The 21,296-nt window shown below is 36.9% G+C and overlaps 1 protein-coding gene across 2 annotated transcripts in view; it reads right to left on the bottom strand.

Moving 5' to 3' along the window:
• Positions 1 to 21,296, bottom strand: part of LOC150078341 (complexin-like) — a 312,284-nt gene that overhangs the window by 180,960 nt on the left and 110,028 nt on the right. The window lies entirely within an intron of this gene.

A 21,296-nucleotide genomic window follows, 5' to 3' on the forward strand; every position in this document is an offset into this window, starting at 1 on the left:
CAGATTATGAAGAGAATCTCTAAACGCAGATGGAATTGGCAAGCAGGTATAAAGGTCTTGTTATGGGTGCCTTCAATTGCCTATAATTGATTAGAATAAGTGGGAGGGAAACTTGCTATGGGGAACAAAATTTTTAAATAAACTAGATTATTATTTGTACCAGCATGTTAGAGAAAATACTAGGGGTAAGAATGTTCTTGACTTCATTACTCACGAATCAGACGATATCACACTTGCTAATGGTTCCGCTTAAAGTAGAGGAACCATTAGCAAGTAGCGATCACGCAGTGCTTAGTTGGAAGATTAAGAAAGATGTTATAGTATTTAAAGTGTAAACGCAAGGGTTTTAATTCCAGAAAAGGGTTCTATGACATCTGTTAATTGGTCGAATTGATGAGGGAGGGCGAATACATTGGAATCATGGAATATCTTTAGAGCAATAATCACGGCAGCCATGAACGCACACACATATATATATATGTATAACACTATTAAGAAAATATAGCACAAGGAGGAGGTAGGATAGATGAATACGGAGCTGGCCAGTCAAGGAGTTTATGCATACAAAGAAGAAAATGAATCAGATCGGACCCTTGTACACTGAGTGTAGGAAGCTTATTGAAGAAAGAACCCAAATCAGTCAATCACATTACTGTGATTGACTGATTTGGGTTTAATGGAGATTGGCAGCTGAGGCCATAATGTGCCAAGTCAAATTAAAGTGAATGAATACTAGATATTTTGATAGCCTCTAAATAGGCTACCACGTCAAGAAAGTAAATATTATATACTAAGGTATAAAGTAAAAAAAAAAAATAAAAAAAAAATATATATATATGAACTCAAATATTTTTGTATAAATTAATCGAGTGTAGAAAGTTAAAAATTACAGATATGTTTTCATATGGTTCAGCCAGATTATTAAAACCTGTAAAATACGAGTCGTGCTTCTCTAAAAACAAGACATTCTATAAAAAAAGGTTACGAACAGGTAAAATACTGCTATACACCTCAACACAAAGGCTCAGTCGTTCTCAGCAAAAAGGAATGCATTTGATAACTATGACCGATGGGGAGCTGAGCAAGAACAACTTCCTCTCTTCGGACACTGCGTAGACTGGACTGTCTTTGCGTAATTACAGGCTTAATGTTATGTAGTTTATTTGTGGCTTGTCCGTGCCAAGAATCTTGCCACTGAAGATATAATTTAGTGCGTATTATTTGTCCGTATAGGGGACTGACAGTCAATGATTATCCAGGGAAATGGCTGATGTGGCTGCGGCATCAGCTAATTCATTTTCTCGATCCCAGTGTGGCTTGGGATCCAGCAGAAGCAAATGACAAATTCTGATTCAACAAGAGAAAAAAAGCATCTGCCGGATCCAGGACAGAACCGGATGAAGATTATACCTCATCGATAATAGAGCCTGTAACACGCTTGATGAGTTATTAAATGACTGTCGCTACCTTAAAACCCCTCAATACTGCGGATCTTCAACTTGTCTCTCAGGCAGGGGAAGTATCCTAACCACTTTAAGCAGTTCAATATAGTTCCAGTTTTCAAGAAAGGCGATAAAAATGATGTAACTCATTACAGACCCATATCGTTGCAAAACAGTCTGGCTAAACTCTTCGACACAGCAGTACACAAACATCTCTTCGAATTCTTCAGGCCTTTCATTGATCAGAACCAACATGGTTTCTGCAGTGGCAAGTCTGTAATCACAAATTTGCTTCCTTTCTGGCAATACACCTCTGAAGTCCTTGATAACCACCTTCAAGTTGATATATATAAGGCATTTGATAAAGTTCCCCACGAACAACTTATGGAAAAACTTAAGCTATATGGTATCCGTGACCCTTTGCTCTCATGGCTACGCAGCTATATTACGCATCGTTCCTTGAGGGTTATCATCAATCAAGTGAACTCAGACCGTTTTATACCACTAAGTGGAGTACCTCAAGGCTCTCCCCTAGGTCCTCTACTTTTCATTGATGATCTTCCTTCTTTCATCTGCACCTCCAATATTCAAGTTGCTCTATATGCAGATGATCTTAAGATCTACTCAGCAGTGAAGGAGACAACGGATTCTCAACAGCTTCAATGCGCCATCAATAAATTCTCTGTGGCTATCTCTGAACGGATTATCTGCTAACCCCTCGAAGTGCAAAGTAATCTCTCTTTCATCCTGCAGATCTCCACAACTAATAAATACGGAGTACACTAACTCTGTGATCATCGAAAGGTGTGACCAAGTTAACGACTTGAGGATTCTCTTCTCCAGCAGTGCAAAATTTGATGCCCATGTCCTTAAAATCGCCAGCAAAGCATACAAAACACTAGGATTTATCAAAAGGGAACACCTACAAGTTTAAAAACTACAGATATGCTGTCATCCTTTATAAAACTATTGTTCTGCCAATCCTTGAATTCAGTTCACCCATCTGGAATCCTCACACGAAAACTTTATTTAAGAAAATTGAAGCAGTCCAAAAAAATTGTCCGTTACCTTACGTTCCGTAATCCTCTATTTTATCACACAGTGTACTATGAATCGCTGTGTGATTACTTTTATCTGAGGCCTCTGTGCACTAGAAGAGTTATTGCTGACATCACCCTTCTATCCAAAGTAATCATTGGAACTTATGAAGCATCTGATATCCTCAGTAAAATAAACTTCAATGCTCCTTGTAGACGTTAGGAACCTTACACTCTTTCGCCTTGACTCTACCACTACGGACTTTTTTTCTGATTCTGTTCAGTCCACTGAACAGAATCAGAAAAAAAATACAGAAATGGCATTTTGAACGATGCACAGCACAGTTTTGTTAAAGGAAAATAATGTTTAATTAGCCTGGCTATTCTGACAGTTATTAATGAGCTAGATGTAGGGGACAATTTCCGAACAACAGCTATGTTTTAATGTAGCAAAATGCAAGCTCTTACACTTGGGGAACAGCAACCCCAAAATATCTTATACACTTGGTAGGGTTGAATTAAAACATGTTCTGTGTTTTCATATATGTTGAAGTGAGGTGTAATCTCAGAATCTTACTGTTATGTATTGCGTAATGGATAAAAGAAGTTGAATTTAAAACAAACTTTTTACGCTTTGAAGCCACACTTACTTTAAGACGGCCATATGACTGAAAAGTTAGTTCATATTAGTTTGTAGTAGCGTATATTTCGTACTGTACTTTTGTGAGGACAGTACTGCCAATTTTGGAGTATGCTGTTCAAGTCTCGTCCCCCAGGATTTCTCAAATTAAACAGAATAGGGTAAATGCAAAAGCCCCTTAATTAGGCTGGTGTGTCAATCTGGTCAAGGGATTTTTGTTCGTATATACACCGGAATAGAAAGAATGAATATAAAATGCTCATCTTTTGTCTAAGATAAATTTTTTATTAAGATTAACTTTTAAGAATTTTATAAATTTTTATCTGGTAAGATCTCTGAAGCTGCGCAACTCTTTTACAATGACATTTTAGAATTAATAAACTTAAATACGATCTTAACGTATTTGATTAGCGAATTAAATTGATGTTTTAAATAAGAAAACTAATATGGAATTGATTTCGTTATTTGGTAAATGTTCAAGTTGCAATTTTCACCGTGTGATTTTATATAATTTCATTTTAATTATTTAAATTTATTTTTTAAATAATTTAAAATAAAATACAAATTGGCTGATGTTAATATTTGCATCGAATGCTTTTAAATCAAACTAAATATATAAGTCATTAAAATATTGATTTTATTTTGTACTTCATATTCGACTCTATATATATATGAATAAGTTTAAACTTTATAGTTTCATCATGCAAACACCAAACTTTTATCACAAAAAAAGACTCGGTTAGTACGAGTCTTTGTACTGAACAGTTGTTGAAAATTATTCTTGAGACCTTTGAGAGAGTGAATTCTGCTGAAGTTTCTCGAACTAAGCAGATTTCACGCCACAAACCCCTTTGTTAGCTGAGAATGTCGGTGGACTATTAATCATGAAAAACAGCACTTTATACTTCACCAACCCCTTTCAACAATCACATTCTCAATATAATGGTAAAGTAGCGAGGAAAATAATTTCTAATTCAACTTTTCATACATACACGTCTTCTAGTTTTAGACCAAACAGTAAGTTGCTGATGCGCCCGAAACCCTACTACATAAATAACGTCCATAACAATAGTCCATTGTGCCCAGCGATAACACAGTTTACCTTTCTGCTGGCGATGGGCGATACACCCAACTTTTCTAGTATTAATCAGCTCCATAACACTGAGAACTAATTAAATTAGATATTAACGATGGCATTAGCAAAGATAGGCCCTACAATACTTACTCCCCTAATTAACAGTACTCTCCTGAGAATACCATGCATAGGTGTGTATTCAAGTCTTTTTTCTTACTCTGAAAACCTTAATGGAGAAACTTTTCGTCACAGACGGCCAGTTTAAAGTGAGACGCCTTTACACAGTAGGCAACGAACTCTACGATTGCGAGATGACTAAGACTTGGAGAGCACTTTAAAACCCTAAGGAAGCTTTAGTAATTGCAAGTGCCAGGTTAAGAATAACTGAAAATAAAGAGTGCTAATAATTAATTGAAGTACTACGGGTAGAGAGAGAGAGAGAGAGAGAGAGAGAAGAAAAGTGGATATTGCTTTTCATGAAACGAGCTCAATATCTTTTATGCAGACTTTCTGAAATTGAGTCGGAAATCATAATCAGCATATTCCACACGTAATTATGAAGACTTTCAGAGACTCTCTGGTTAAAGTAAGCAAATCACGATGTCGAGTGATCGTTCGCATCAGGCGTGGAATTTAACCTAATACCGGCAGCTGGCGACACATTCGTTGCCCTTTCAGGACGACAGGTTAGAACTGTAAGACGATACTGCAGCACTTTCCACCTGTAATGCTGAAGATGAGTCTGGGTTAAGAGCTGTGAGAGGTTTTGCATTGTCCGGGAACAATACTTTGTCATCAGTTATGCAGCGAAAATCTTTTTTTTAGTGCTGAGGAGGGAGAGACCTACTTCCCTTGCTGACTTTGAGTTCAATCTTCGGGCATTGGTAGTAGCATCACGATTCTTTGCATGCGATGATTCGATCCAGGGAATACTGAACCCTCCTCGTGATAATGTATCAGAGCCATACACGGTGCTGTTTCTCATTCAAGCATCTCCCCACCCACTTTCTGAGAATAAAGTTGGTCTCTCAATACGATGGCTTGGAGGCCAGTAGCATGTTTGAACATTCCTCCCTAAGCAACTACAATCATATACAGTACATTTCTGATATATCTTGATAAGAGTATGCGCATATAACACTTTATTCGACAACTAGCTGATACCCTCCCTAGACAGTTGCATTTCCAGTATTCATTCAATAATATAACAACAAATGAGATACTTCTGAAACACTCATCTGAAATTGGCCACCTAAGAGCTGATAGATTCGTTCAGTAATTTGAACGAATGCTACTCAAACGCATATAACTACGAAAAACATTTGTCTTTTGAAGACAGCGCTGTAATGTAGGCCCGTACGACTAGTTATTTTGTTGGCGTGATAGCTTTATTCAGATGTTTCAGCAGGATTGTGCAAGAAAGAGTGAAGTACCTTAGTTTTCTAAGAGAGTTCAGTACTTCTAAAGGTATCCAGAGACATTGCCCAGGCTATATCTGAGTGAATTTGAGTGGTAAAGTGTTACCGGATTTTATGCAGCCACGTACTGCAAGAAACAAATTAAAATTCAGGTCTCTACATCAAGGAATTACTGAAGCAAGCATAATACTCCTCGCTAACTTGATTAGCTCAATATGAACATCTCAATCATTCTCAATAGAATCATTGAGATAGTCATATTGAGCTAATCAAGTCAGCAGATAGATGGCTAAGAACTTCAAATACAGTATAAAGAAACATCTTATAAAAGAATCCCCGGATAAATATAACCAAATCATATTTCATTCATATGTATATTTGTATTAATTAATTCTTCAAATAGATTTCCAGATATTAAAATTTTGCATAGCCACATGGACGTAAATATTTATTCATGCATCTTTCGGTACATGAATAAATAATCCTTCATTGCTTAATTTATTAAGAAATTTAATAGGCTAAATTAATTATTCGAGTAAAGAGAAAGACAGGCTCAGTGTACTTCTCGTATACTTATTTTAATTCCATGAAAGTTGGAATAAGTAGATGGAAAAGTACGATCTCTATAAAAAGCGAATTGCTACTGCCATGGTTTATGGGCTTCAATCAGAAAATTTATTCATTTTACTACAAATAAGAAAAAAAAGTATGATCGGTGGACCGTATAAAATTCACTAGGAAGTGAATCCTAAGAGTATTAATAGCAAGGCCTCTAGAAAGGTAGGTGACTGTAGGTGGTCTTCCATTTGGACTACAACAGCCGAGTCAGTAAAATTTTAGAGAACCCTGAGAGATATTTTCAGCGCTTCCTTTTAACAACAATTTTCCTGAAAGCCCGTCATTGTAATACACTTCCCCTTACGTTAAGTGAAAATGTCATGGCGGTTAACCCCATTTCATTTCATTAATGGAATTTGCCACGAGAAGCGCCAAGACATTTGGAGACACTGGTTGGAATAGTGAGTTTAAGGAACCTACAAATCTCAGGCACCCACAAATCCAGCCTTTGGCTATGTTCTTGATTGAATTTAGTACTTTGGCCACTTGAGCAAAAAAATAAAAGTAGTCCAGTTATATTTATTAAGTCAGAATTGCGTCGGAACAATTTTGTTAGTGCTGATTACGACACGCTCAGGAAGATTCGCCCCATCCACTTTTATTTCGTTTACTGGTTTTCTCCTGGCTGCCTGTCCGTCTTTTTTCTCAAATATTAATATTGAATTCAGAAGGTGGAAAAATTGTCAATCTGCTTTAAATAATCACTTAAAGCATTTACATTCTGGAAGAAAATTATCATACAACAGAATTTTGAAAACAAAAGTATGAATAATAATTCCTATGTGTAATTCATGATAACAGACGCACTCAAATATTAAACAACTTGTTGAATTACAGCTTATGGGTCTTATTTATGCAAGATCCGATTCCAGACTTAACCAAAATCCTTTTACAGCAATTGTCTATACAGCATTAGCATCACAACCAATTGATTTCTGTATTTGTTAGCACATACTCTACTCCTCCACCTCCGTGGTTCGAACCATCCCTATCTTTAATGAAAGAACGCACGTAGAGCTTAATCCCAGCGACTAGCTAACGATGATCGATTTCCTGTTGTGATTAATGGAGCTTTGTGCAAAAGTGTATCCGCCTTGCATTATTAGGTTTTGGTGTTAATGGAAAATTGGGTAGAAAATGAGCATTTTTAAAGACATTCCTCAAGTTCAGTTCTAAATTTACTGCAATGCTTTCGACAAAATATTGTTCAATTAGGAAGGGATAACCATTGCCCAGAAATTTTAGCAAGTACCACTGCTAACAAATACTTCATGCACCTTCTCTCAGTAGAATAACAAAGCAGGAAAAATCAATTCTTATTACATGGACTTCTCCTTTTATTAGATTTATATTTCAACAAAGATTTCTTACAGACTAATACTGAAAAATGTAGGAAAATACTGCACTACAGTTTTGTATTATTTTGTTAAGCACTCCTACGACACATCAGTTATATCAACCACTATTTTAACATAATCAACACGAGTCTATAGCTAAATGGTACTTTTTATCTCTTTATGATTATATTATTTATTATTATACATTTTTTTAAAGAAAATGAAATAAAATACCATATTATTTCAGTTAATACCAAGTGTATCGCATATATTATGCAACACACTTGGTTTAATGAATACTGACAGTCCCAAACGGTGGACCTACGAGCCCGAAGTAATTATTGTAAATATTTTCGTAATTAGAGTGATAAGCATCAGTAAACGTAGATTACTTTATTTGGCAGTAGCTGAAGTACTACGAGTCGCTCGGGAAATTCGGTTTTATAATACCAGATAAAAGGCATTACGATTTCTTTGTAAGGAACTATGGTAAACTTCCTAGTGAAACGTTTTTATTATATTGAAAAATGTTTCTGATGAAAACTTGACCAAAAGAAGTGCCGGATTACTACCATAACCCATCACCACTGAAGGGAATCCAAACTATCTATAGGGAATCCCCATCGCTTGGGTTTAAAAAAAATTGAATCTAAAAATAGCCTCAGCTCACAGCTATAAAATAGCTGTGAACTTCCCCTTGATGAAAAAGGAGTCCGCTTCATCGAAATCTACTGTGGTCATCCAGTGTTCTGAGGTTAAACAGTAGGCGGTGGTTCTACAGAGAGTCAAAAATTTTAGGTATATAAAGAAAGAATCTTTTCTCCTAGTTTGGCTTTTAAAACATTTAAGAGAAGTGAGCAAAGAGGACTATTAAAATTAACCGAAAGAACAACAAGAATTAGTCTATCGGTCATTTTGAAGACTTAAAGAAACTCTTCAAAATGACCATAATAGTCAGGACAAGTCAACCAATGCTATGATGATTTAAGGTTTTCTTCAACGATCACACCTCTTTCTTAATCTCGTTATTTCTTCCGCATCTGGGGCCCTAGCATCCATTCCGATCTTTGTTCATTCGAACAAAAGTCGGAATGGATGACGCTGTGCATCATAAACGTAAATAAAACTGACTGAGTTTGGTATCAGTCAAAAGTCAGAATAACTACTTTTTTGGTAATAGTTCTTCGAATTGAAGCACTATCAAAGTGTCGTAGGAGCTTAAGAGTATCGTTGAAATTTGAGATAAGAAATACTGAAGAAGTTTTACTCTAACATATGCAGTAATTCCGGTAGGTTAAAAAAAGAAGAGCCTTAATTGTTATCAATAAGGTCTTTATAGAGTGACCATTTCGGGGCATTGCTATAGTTGTTGACTTATCCGTTAACCCTGCAAACACGCAGCACAGTGGCAATGAGCCAATAACCCATTAGCCGTTGGAATATAAATCAATAAATCTATAATTTAATTGGCTTGCATAAATGTCAGAGGTTGTTGAGCAAGTGTTCAGCGACCTCTGACTAATTAGCTATAGTGTCGCTGATATTGCCACGGTTAATAACAGAAGATATTAACAGTAGGATTAGTATTAGACTTAAAAACGCCAGTTGTGTTCATTTAATTATTCATTGAAAATCGCTTTAAACTTACATAAGCTTCCAGCTCAATACTTTGGCGGCGTAAGAAATTTCTTAGAGTAGTCAAATTCTCTTGGGGTAAACGCAGTTACATTTTTTTAGTTAAAGTGTATTTCGTCTACTGTCTGAAAAGAGAAACGACACTTTTAGGGCAGTTTTAACTTGACCAAATTCCCACAATTATGTTCGTTTTGCAATATTGCAACTTACAAAGAATCTTATAAGAATACATATTTTCTGTTCAATAATTTCGTTGCTCTTGCCTATACCCATTTCAGTAGATTCAGAGATGTAGATAATACTCAAGGAGTGGGCTATCACACCTTTTTACAATGGCTAGGAAACCTATGGACCACTTAGGGTTTTCTGTGACCAACGATAATCTCACATCAGCGGAATACATTATAGTCGTCAGCAATGAATTGAAACAATTTAATAAAGAATTTGATTTTCCACAACTTACAGACTTGTGGAAAATGCCCTCCCAGAGATGTATTATCCTAATTGGATTTTGTTTCAGTGTGTTTATTGGAAGATGGAACAAAGCAATCTTAAATATGATTAATGAGACGCTCCATGCTGAACAAGAGCTTTGAGATCATTCCAGGAAGCTGAAGCGTCTCATTACTGATTAATTCAAATCAGCTAAAACTTTCAATCAATATTTGAAGCAATATAAAAGTACGAAAGACCTTTAATTTTTACCACGCCATTTAGCATATTCAAGAGTGTCTGTGCGATTTTTTTTTTAAGGAAAATCCCAGACAGAGATAGAAACTTATAGCATTTAGTGCTGTGCATGGATTGAAGATGGGGAGGGAGAGGATGCCAGCAACTTTGCTCTGGAGACTAAATGGGTTCACTATTCAAGCCTACAATAATCAAATGCGGAGGTCGATGATGTAACACTACGATACTGAATTAAAAATTAATTTGACAAGAAAGATAACAAATCTAATTAACAATGCATTGAAATAATCTTTGAATCCTAAGAAAGTTTTTTTGTTTATGTGTTTTTCTATCTTCCAAAATTAAATTCGCCAAAGATAGCTATTGAAATTAATAGACAGCTTAATTTAGAAAATAGATGAGAACTGCTAGCACAAAAAATAAACATAGGCTCAGAAATTCAAAAAATACTAGATCTGGCTAAAAGAAACTCATTGGTTATTTGGAGTCAAGAAATATCACAAAAATATCAACATATAATCGTTTGTGACGATAAATCTATCACCTTGATCTATCTTGACCTATCAAGATAGGTCAAGATATCACCTATCAAGATAGGTGATATCTTGACAGGTGATATCTAAGGGTCAAGATATCACCTATCTTGACCCTTAAACGGTCAAGCTAACTTGAATTCAAAACTAAATACAAGAATTTCATTCCCTGATTAGTGGATTCATTCAGAATTTGAATACCAGCCATTATTTAATTAAATAGACCTGTAAGGATAGAAAAGTAGAACGTTATATCAGGATAAAAAGTCAGATAAGGCAAGGAGAATTTGGTAGCAACTTTACACCAATTGAATGGTAACTCTTCACAATAAAAAAGCGAAATTTACTTTAATTATCTACTGCTGTACTCAATATTACGATAAACATTTGTCGACATCTGCAAACAACATTTGATGTTTATTATAACACTGAACCCAAGTTCCTCTCGAAGAAACCAAATTGAATGCAACGGTCACACTTCGCTTCTGCCAAACAAGCATTTACAGTTCGACAGGCGCGAACCCTGCTTAAATTTTGCTCACGTGATGCAGTGAATCAGAACCTATGACGCATGTATCGAGCGTTTGTGAATCCCTATAGCCACTCGTTGTCATAACCTTCTGAATTTATGAAATGATATCGGACTTCTCTGCACGGTTTCAAGATGCGGAGGCTAAAGAAAATGACAATGGATAGAGCGTATGTCACGCTCTGTATCCTCGGGGTTTTCACGCTGACATCGGCATTTCTCAGGCTTTTCTAGTGGACGCGAATCTGCTGAGAGGGTCTTTTTGTTATATTATTATGATTGAAACATTTTTATGTTTAACGCGAGGAATGGTCATTTTTTTTTTTTTCAATGTTCGTGAAACTTTATATTTTATAAAAGTTCGGATGCAGAATCACCTCCCATGTTTATTTGTTGTTTTTATTTTTGCGCCAAGACAACTAGAACTATGAAACGTCGGTGTGTTGTCTACAATTTGCGTATATTCTGTAGTCAGCTTTACTTTTTCAGAAGATTTGCCAAAAATAGTTAAAGAAAATCATTATTCGTGTTATTTATCTGGAATTGACTTTCGTGGTCCTAGGGAAAGCGCTTCATCTGTTTCGTCTTTGTTTGGGCACTTGCAGCCTATTCCAGATGCAAAAATCATTTAAACAAAGTTAAAAGAAAACAGTTATCCGAAATCAACCAAGTTTCCTGCTGACGCCTCACAATACAACACAGCGCGCTACCTAACAGATGAAAATCATTTAGTTTAAGATTTATTTATTCTATAAATAACACTGAGTTCTCTTCCCACAATTTCAAAATGATGTACAAACTCAGGGAAAAAAAGAATAAACAAAAAATAGAAAACAAATTAGTCGTACAATCTCCTTGCTTCCCCAAACAATTGTTACATTGGACCATCTCTACAATGCTGTCCATAAATTTTACCTTTTCATAATTTGAAGATCGATGCTCGCTTTGTGCTTCCTTTGAACTATCCAAAAAGATGGTCAGATGGTAATCCATCTGTTTCCTTGAACTAGAGTATCAACTCCAGTAATGTGTCCACCGTTTTTGAGGTTGGACGGCCTGAATGGTTTCATCTACCACACTTCTTTCACTTTAGAAAGTCTCCACTCACTCGTACACCTTTCCTTACGAAATTCCATGTTCTCTGTACTGTGCTAACATTCTTCTGAGAACCTTGGAGGACTTCACTTTCTCCGAACACAAAAATCGAATTACTGTACGTTGCTCACAAAATTACGCAATCCGAAAGCGGAACAAAAACACTAAAGGTTCCTACAGCCCAGCGTAGCGTTTCAATCTATCTTAGTAAGTATCACATTTCATCCCAGAGGAGCAAGTTATGATGTGTTATTTATTATGCAAAATTCCCCCACTTTTCCAATCACTCTTGTGCAAGTCAGGGATTAAAATATATCTGCTACAGTATCATTTAGATCTCATATATACAAAAGAAACTATGCCCATAATATTCACTAAAAACCACTTAGCATCACAGAACGGGTGGAATAATCCATCATACCCAAGAAGAGACAAATAAAAAGATAAATTACGTGAACTTTCACAGAAGGCGTGCTGAAACGATAAGCCTGTTACTATTGATTTATAAACTTATAATCAGAATTTAATGAAAATGAGTGCAGAATCTGATGTTACACTTTCGAAAATTTTAATAAATTATCAGATAGCCATGTTCCGCGTAAAATCGCAATGGATTATAGTTTTATAATAAGATTTAGTTCTGCTCATCGTAAAAATATGAAGTTCAAAGGCCGAACAACTTAAAATTAATAAAAAATTCCTTTCTCAAGTTCGGAGAAATAAATTTAACCTTCTTAGGGAGAGGGGAAAAAAAAAACATGCGAAAAATAACAGAATATGCACATCCAGAGGAATTGAGTATTCATTAATTTAATTTTAATGAGGGGGGGGTTTACTTATTCTGTTAATATTATAGCTAGTTTATTACCAACACAGAGTATATAATGTTTTTTTTTTTTATAAATATTACCATCATGCATTGGAATTATAGAAAAATATTAGCAATTCTGGGACCGGATAATGCGATTCTCTCCAGTAAATCTATTGAGATAATTTCTATACTTAAATATGGAATAAATTTAATTGATTACAAAAATAAGGAAGTTAAATTTTCTGATAATTTTCAAAGAACAGCAGCAACACAAAACAATCCAACTGCAATTAGTCTAGAGTTTGAAATACGAAGAGACGGATTTTTGTTTCTAACATCACATTTTTCATGGTAATGCCATACACGAAAGATCAGAACTTATAAAGTCCTGTAGTAACATGTATGAGTTGGAAAGACGGAAGGTACTTGATGTTTTGGATTGCTCTAGAATGTAATAGTCAGAAATACACGTAATTGTGAATGGATGTTGACTATTTGATTGAGGAACGTTTTCAGAGTGGAATAAAAGTGGAAATACAGACGCTAATTGAGAACAATGTCCATTGAAATATCCGTAAAAAGACATGAAGAATCTTAACGCCTGTATGATAGCCAGTGGGCAATCCGTAAGGTAATTAACCAGTCTGTATCTTCTTTTGGATAGAGTCCCAGATTGTGAGAACACCGTTCCATGGAAGGGCGAATTTGTCATTTGTACAGTAAGCTAACCTTTAGAAGAAAATTAATGCCAAGAGCGAGAGATCAAACTTGATTTATTCGATGCAGAAAAAAAGCATTTCTGATATGCGTATGGCAAAAAAGTTAGAGGTTCACGGGTATCCTAATCAAGATATAAGATCTTGTTTAGAAATGTGAGCATTTTTGAAGAGCACGGGAGCAGAAGCCAGAGGAAAAGATTTCAAAGAGACGGAAGTTGAAGCAATGGAAAAACAAACCAAAATGTCAACAACAAAAAATAGAAATTTCTAGACAATTTCGAATATGGTTCGTTGGCATTATTTTCTTAATATCATCACTGTTAATTAATTGAAATAAAGAAGAGAGGAGAGGAAATACCTGTGATTCCTTGTTAGAAAATAGAAATGATGAAAAGCTAATATCATAAACACTGATTATGCATAGAATGTTTGATCCTTCACATTGGTTTTACTATTAGGTAATTTCTGTTTATATAAGAATAATATTCGAATTTGTACACGTTCTTTAATGTTTATATAAATACTAGCTTTATTCTAAGCCAAGTCCCTTACCTGATAAATGCAGTAAGAGACTAGATTTAGAATAAGGAAAAAACAGTGACTGTTTCTTAATGTTTGTTTGTAATGATTGCAAATAGATGACTGCTTCCGGTAACTAAACCCAACCGTTAATCTTAAATGACAAGAGTTTCTCTAATTACCCCAAAGTTTTGTTCTTTTATTTTTAAAAGTCCGCTTTTCTTGTACTCAAGAGAGCGTTTAGGCTATTTGGATTATGAAGTGCTTTCTCTCATTGTATTCCAATATAAAATGATTTCCTATAAAAGTTAAAAAAAACTCTGGAAACTCTGAAGCATTACAGTTGTTGACAACCGAACAAAACTTTCTGAAGAGCCTGCTTCAAGAACTCTTCTTCGCATGCACCTGGGAGAAAATTGACACGCATGCATGGTTTGGAACATCTGTTTAACAACGAGGATCAGAGAAATGTGCTTAAAGAAAACATGTTCAGAATAAGAAAAACACGTTTATTTTCAGACTATGAAGATCTAAATTTTTCGAAATTAAAATTACGAAAAAAAAAGAAAAATACAGAATTACTTACTTAAATATTTAATTCAGAGTGTGCAGCAGGAGACTCTTTGTACGTATCAATATTTTAAAAACTATTAACTGAAAAATTAAAATTTCATCGGTTTTGTTTTCCAAAATACAAGGGCAGTAGTGTTCGAAATGAGGTACAATTACCAACAAATGAAATGTGTTAAAACTGTTTCTAATATAACTAAATTTCATTAAAATATATAGATTTTCGGTTTACACTTTCGTTAAGGTGAAAATACAGAATGGATTGCAAATTACAAAAGTAAGTTCATACAAAGGAATGGAATTGAAAGGTATCTGATTAAGCTTCCACCAAACTGAATCCTATATAAATATTCAGCTTACTACGATGGAAAGTGTGTGTGTGGGGGAGGGGGGGAAATAGAAGAAAATAAATAATTTCAAATTAGCCAGTTCACTGAGTAAAGACAAAATGTTTTTTCCACAGTAATCAGGCAATTCTGCGAGTTCAGTTCATCCCTGCATCTCTGGAGCTACGGCAAAGAAAGGTTATACCTCCAAAAATCGCAGAAGAATCTGTACGGATCGCAAGTGCAATACAATGATTGTCATTTTTCACTATCCATGGTCTATTTTGCCCTTGTTTGATTCAGCTTCAAAGGTCACCCGATTTCTACAGCCAATATCCGTAGCGTAGCAAGGGTCTGCTGGCTGTGTAATCTCCACCAAGTACTCGTGACAACAAAGCAGTCAATTCTCATGGGAGGAGTGCAACTTACGACGTTCAGCATGATCAGCATTGCAGGATGCCAGGCGGCGTATCTACGAGAAGGACTTTACAAGCCTCTACTAGTGACAAGGTGATAATAAAGTCTCTTCACGCTTTCACCGTTCGGCTTGACGATCGCAAGAAAGAGGCTTACACAATATAGGTGGGAGAACAGAAGGAAAAGCTTATCCGTAGGGAAGAGGGGACGGTAGAATGCAAGGAGGAAGGAAGTAATTTCCGAACGGAGAAGAGTGTAGGGAACGTTAGAAAATGAGATCTTCATCAGACAGAAAGAAATATGCGGATGTCAGCTTAACGATGGGACATACTAGACAACTGCCGGTGATTTAGGTAACTGAGATTTAGCGCCGTGATCAGAGTACAAGAGAAGAGGCCGATGTGATTTTCTCACATTGTGTTTACAAGCGGATTTTTTCCTCAAGAAATTCATGGCTATCTGAGACAAAGTTTTCGGCACGTAATGGAACAGATCTTTCACACAGACAAATACTTGCGGAGCAACTTTGAGGGGATAGTTGGCCATTGTTATTAGAAATGACGCATCAACGTTACAAATCTACTGACCTTTTCTCCCAAAGCAAAATTAATAAAGGCACATGACTCTTCAAACTCAGCAGGTTTTCATCGTTTGCTATTATCAATCACTTCATTTCTATTCTCTACACTGAGCATTCAATCATATTAATCTTAATCATTAGGTTCAAATAATAACGGTTAAAATTAATCTTTAACAAACCATTAATGAAACTTTCCTTCTGGACCCCTTGTGGAGTACATTATCGTCATCAGTGGATGGAGCTTAAAGAGAGAAGCACCATAATGATCGTATCTCTAAATAGGCACGGTTATGGCTATAATGGTGTTTCAATTAATGGCCATGTGCTCTTCATTCCCCCGTCCTGATTGTCCTTTCAAGTTTATGAAGTGAAGAAACCTCGTAACATTCCAAAGAAGAAATTCCCTTCACGGGGTGCTTGATCTTTCAGGTTGCAGAGCTGTCATTACAAGTTATCCCAGTGTTTCGCTACTTATGAACGGTATAGCACCGTATGATGCCACTGATAAGAGGCAGTTAAAAGCAATCGTACGTGAACTATTGGCGATTTTCAGAAGCGGAAAATAAGACGGGAAATTTCCTCACACGTTTAAATTATTGAAATCGGAGGAACGTACTACGTTTTAAAGTACCAATTTATATCTAAAAAAACCCCTCCAAAATAAACTTCTTTGCAATTTAGGTGCATCAATAAGATTTATATTTAAAAAAAAAACGGTCCATCCTATGATCCTGTAAAATTATATTCCTAAATGAAACCTGTTGATTTCCTTCTAACTAACCAATCTTCTATCCGTCAACGAATACACTATATTATTAAGTCCTAGTGTTTAGAATTATCGTAAAAATTAATTTGTTCTTGTAGGAGTGATTCTCAGAACTTGAATTTAATTGATTACTGTTTACTTTTTGCATTTTTATTCATTTCATGCTAAAACTCTGTATACCTAGATTCAACAGGGTTGGTGTTGCCTCACGTACCTTGACATGGAACATAACCCAGTCTTCATTCAAATTCAGGCAACATCATACATTTGGCCCTTGGTACCAAGAAGTCTACATCCCATTTAAACTCTGCCAAGTGAAAGCCTTATAATAATGTGCTTTTTTATATTTACAAGCTGTCTCCTTTCCATGAATGTGCGATAAATGAATCACGCCTCTCGTCTATGAACTTTAATCCCCGTTTCCGAATCTGCATTGCCGTTTCATTGGATGTCGTTCGAAACCCGATGACAATTTCAACATAGACTTTTTTTTTTTTTTTTTTTTTATGAGAATCCCAAACACGAGAGGTATTATAACCTATAGTACTTAGTACCGTGCTTGGGTTGGAGGTTGAGAAGACGAAAGAAGATATTTGTTGATATTGGACTTGAACTTCTGTAGATTGTAATTTTCAGGAAATACGTATGAAGGAAGGTTGTTCCAGAAAACGGCAGTTGAATGAATAAATGAGGAAGAAGAAAAGTTGGTTCTGTGGGTTTGAAGTTGGACAGTAAATGGATGTTGGCTGGTGGCGGCACGTGTTCGGACTGTTTTGAAAGAGAGAGCGGGAATTATAGAAGCCAATTCAGAAGAAAGTGCCCATGTAAGTATCTGTAGAAGAGGCATGCAGCAGAAACAGTGCGTCTATGAGAAAGCGAGTGGAGAGACTATGTTAGAAATGAATCATTAATTAACCTAACTGCCCTCTTCTGAATGGAATCAAGAAGCCTGAGAGAGCTTTTGGGGGCACCACCCCAGATGTGGGAACAATATTCCATGGCAGGGCGGATTTGCGATTTGTACAGAGTGAAAGCTGTTTGGAAGAAAAGTAACGCCGAGAACGAAAGAGAAAACCAAGTTTTTTAGATGCAGAGGAAGCAATATTTGTAATGTGCTTGTGCCAAGAGAGATTAGAAGTCAGGGTAATCCCCAAAAGAGATATCATTTTGCCTAGAAATCGGAGTGTCACCAAAGATAAGCATAGGAGCAGAAGAATCCTTTTTTGCGAGATATAAGACAAGACTGAGTTTTAGAAGGGTTGAAATCAACTAAGTTGTCTTTGCTCCACTGGAGAATTACCTGAAGATCGGCATTTAAGGAATTGGCAGCAGATTTTCGAGAACTTGAAGCTGATTGAGCTGGACAAGGTTTCTCAAAATGGAAAGTTGAATGCAATGTGCTATCATCGGCAAAACTATGGATAGGATTTCCAGTCAATGGAAGAAGGTCATTGATATACAAGAGGAAAAGAGTGGGGGAAAGAACTGAACCTTGGGGGACACCGGCATTAGTGGAGAAGTTAGAAGACAGAGAGCCATCTACCATCACCCTCAGTGAGCGATCAGAGAGAAAACTGGATAACCAATTACTAAAAACATTTGGCAAACCATAAGATGGAAGCTTGTTTAGAAGACCTTTATGCCAAACACGATCAAAAGCCTTTGAGATGTCAAGAGCAACTACTCGTGTTTCACCGAACCTTTCCATTGAATTAGTCCATAAATGGGTAACATAAGCCAGAATATCACCAGTGGATCGACACTGACAGAATCCATACTGGCGATCGTTGATCAGACGGAAGGTTTCTAGGTAGTTTAAGAGTTGGCGGTTAACTGATTTCTCCATTACTTTAGAAAGAGTAGAAGTAATTGCAATGGGACGATAATTGGATGGGAGAGATTTGTCACCCTTCTTAGGAACTGGCTGGATATGAGCAAATTTCCAAGCAGAAGGAAAAACACCTTTGGAATAAGAAAGTGAAAAAAGGCGGCAAAGAATAGGAGTAAGTTCAGGAGCACAGGTTTTGAGAACAAGTGGAGAAATACCATCAGGACCTGGGGCTTTCTTAGCATCAAGATTCATCAAAATCCTTCTGATATCCTTTTGACGGAAGACCACAGGAGGCATTGAATGGAGCGTGTTAGGAATGGTGGGAGGTGTTTTACCAAGATCATTAATACATGAGCTCAAAGAAAAATGGGATGCTAGCAGGTCAGCTTTATCCTTGGCTGAAGTGACAACAGAACCATCTGGTTTGGACAGAGGTGGGAGCAGAGATGGGCAAAAGTTGCGGCCAATAGCTTTGGAAAGAGACCAGAATGCTCGGCTACCATTAGGGCAAGAAGCAAGCAAGTTTTCTACTCTTTGCCTGTTCAAACTCTAGTTTGGACTGATTAATAACTGCTTTACAATTGTTGCGAGCTTTGGTGTACGTAGAAAATGAAACTGAAGAATTAGAAACAAGCCAATTACGATATGCAACGTTCTTCTCTTGGACAGCCTTAGCACATTTATTGGAAAACCAAGGTTTAGATAAAGGACGAGATTTTAAAGTGGAGTGTGGGATAAAGGATTCCATTCCTGCAAGAATAATTTCACTGACACGATCTGAGCAAACATTGACATCAGAAGTTTTGAAACAGTAATCAGACCAAGGAAAAGAAGAAACGAAGTCTCGCAGGTCATCCCATTTTGCATTCTTGTAATGCCAAACAATACGAGGTTGGGAATAGCCATGAGATAAAGTTCCATTAGAGAAGAGACAATCACCAAGTTGTGATCTGAAGTGCCTAAAGGACCTCTCACTTCAACCTTGTACTTAGAAGGGTTGTTTGTGAGAAAAAGATCAAGCGTATTGGCTGTATGATTAGGATTGTCCGGTATTCTTGTAGGTAAATGAACAATCTGTGCTAGGTCATTAGTAATTGCAAAAGCCTCAGCATCTCGACCTGCTGGGTCGGTGTGACTAGAAAACGGAAGCCAGCTGGAGTTGTGAACGTTAAAATCACCAAGGAAAATTACCTCACTGTTAGGAAAGTTGGACTGGAGAAAGTCAAGTTGCAAAGGGAGGAAGTCAAAGCGCTCCAAGTGATTAGTGGAGTTGGGAGAACGGTAGAGACAACAGATGAATTTTACACAATGAGGTAGAGAGATTTTAAGCCAGAGAAGATCAAAGAGAGGAGATTCCAAATTGCCAAGTCTCTGACAGGGAATATCAGAACGGACATATGCACAAGTACCACCTTTGAGGCGAAAGGAATCATACAGCAAATAATTTGGACATCTGAGATGAGCAGTAGTTGAATCAACTAATAACTGAGATTCAGTCAGAAAAAGTACATGGGGTTTGGAAGACTGCAAGTGGAAATGGACATCGTTGAGATTAGAATTGAGACCACGTATATTTGTGAAATGAATTAGGAAGTCCTTGGGGGGTTTAGATCTTTTCACAGATAAGCTTGCTCTATTATTTTGACAATTCATGGTGTATTCAATAGTAAGAAAAAGTGGGTGGGACATGCTGTATGAAGTAATGAAATTTTTGGATGTGGCGTACATGTGGTAAGAATATACCCAGATCTTTGACATAACGTGGCCTCGACAATGCTCCCCGCATACACACTACTCGGACTCCCTCCAGTCACTATCTGGCAGAGTAGAGGTAGCAAGATTATACACTAGCTGATCCGGAAGCTTCCTAGAGAGTTACCAATAAGTTCAGTCCGGTGTACTAACTAGCGGCCGGCCTGCGAACACCGTTTTAGAGCTGTACCCTCGAAATGTAAGGAATATTGGATCTCGCCACGACATTCATCATAACCTCAAAAATCATCAATCATACTGCATGATGGAAGAGATAGGGAAGGGTTGGCCGGAACTTAGCTCTAGAGACTAAACATGGGTTCCACCACTTCAAGCCTCCAATAAGCAAAGTGGTGGTATTTCACCGGTTGATGAGAGTCATCTACCACCTAGTACTGCCTGGTAACATAGAGGGGTAGCGTTCCTCCATGTGGTGTGGGCGCCACACCTCGACCCCTGCTTACGTTGGTTCATACCTGGGTGGTCACCCACCATGTACTTGTGCATGAAGGTTATACCCAGGATTACTAACAGTCCCACCATCGTGAAGGTGCAAGCAGAGGATTTGGCTGTCATAGACTGTCCGGACTTCGCCGAAATTAGGTCCACTTTGACTTGAGTGTCACCCGAATATCAGTTCCATCAGCGATTTAGACTCCCAGGTAGCAAGAACAGCTTGTCTGGCATATCTGAGAGAATGTCTGTGACAACTTCAAGACTGCCTCGTATATCAAGATTCTCTTTGTGCCAGAAACGTCATCGCAGCGAATTTTGCTATGTAGACTCGAAGTTTGTTAAGAATTCAAAATGATGCTTTATGTTACCTGTACAGCTAGTCTTTATTTTCCGTTAATTTATTATTGGAATCAAGGCACAATGTAACAGTCCATATACATATTCTCCATTGGGGCGGGGGGATTCTTGAAGGAGATATCGAGACACTGTTCCAGATTCCT

The sequence above is a fragment of the Mastigoproctus giganteus genome, chromosome 11 (assembly GCF_048544385.1).
Source record: "Mastigoproctus giganteus isolate SK-2022 chromosome 11, ASM4854438v1, whole genome shotgun sequence".
NCBI classification, from domain to species: Eukaryota; Metazoa; Arthropoda; class Arachnida; order Uropygi; family Thelyphonidae; genus Mastigoproctus; species Mastigoproctus giganteus.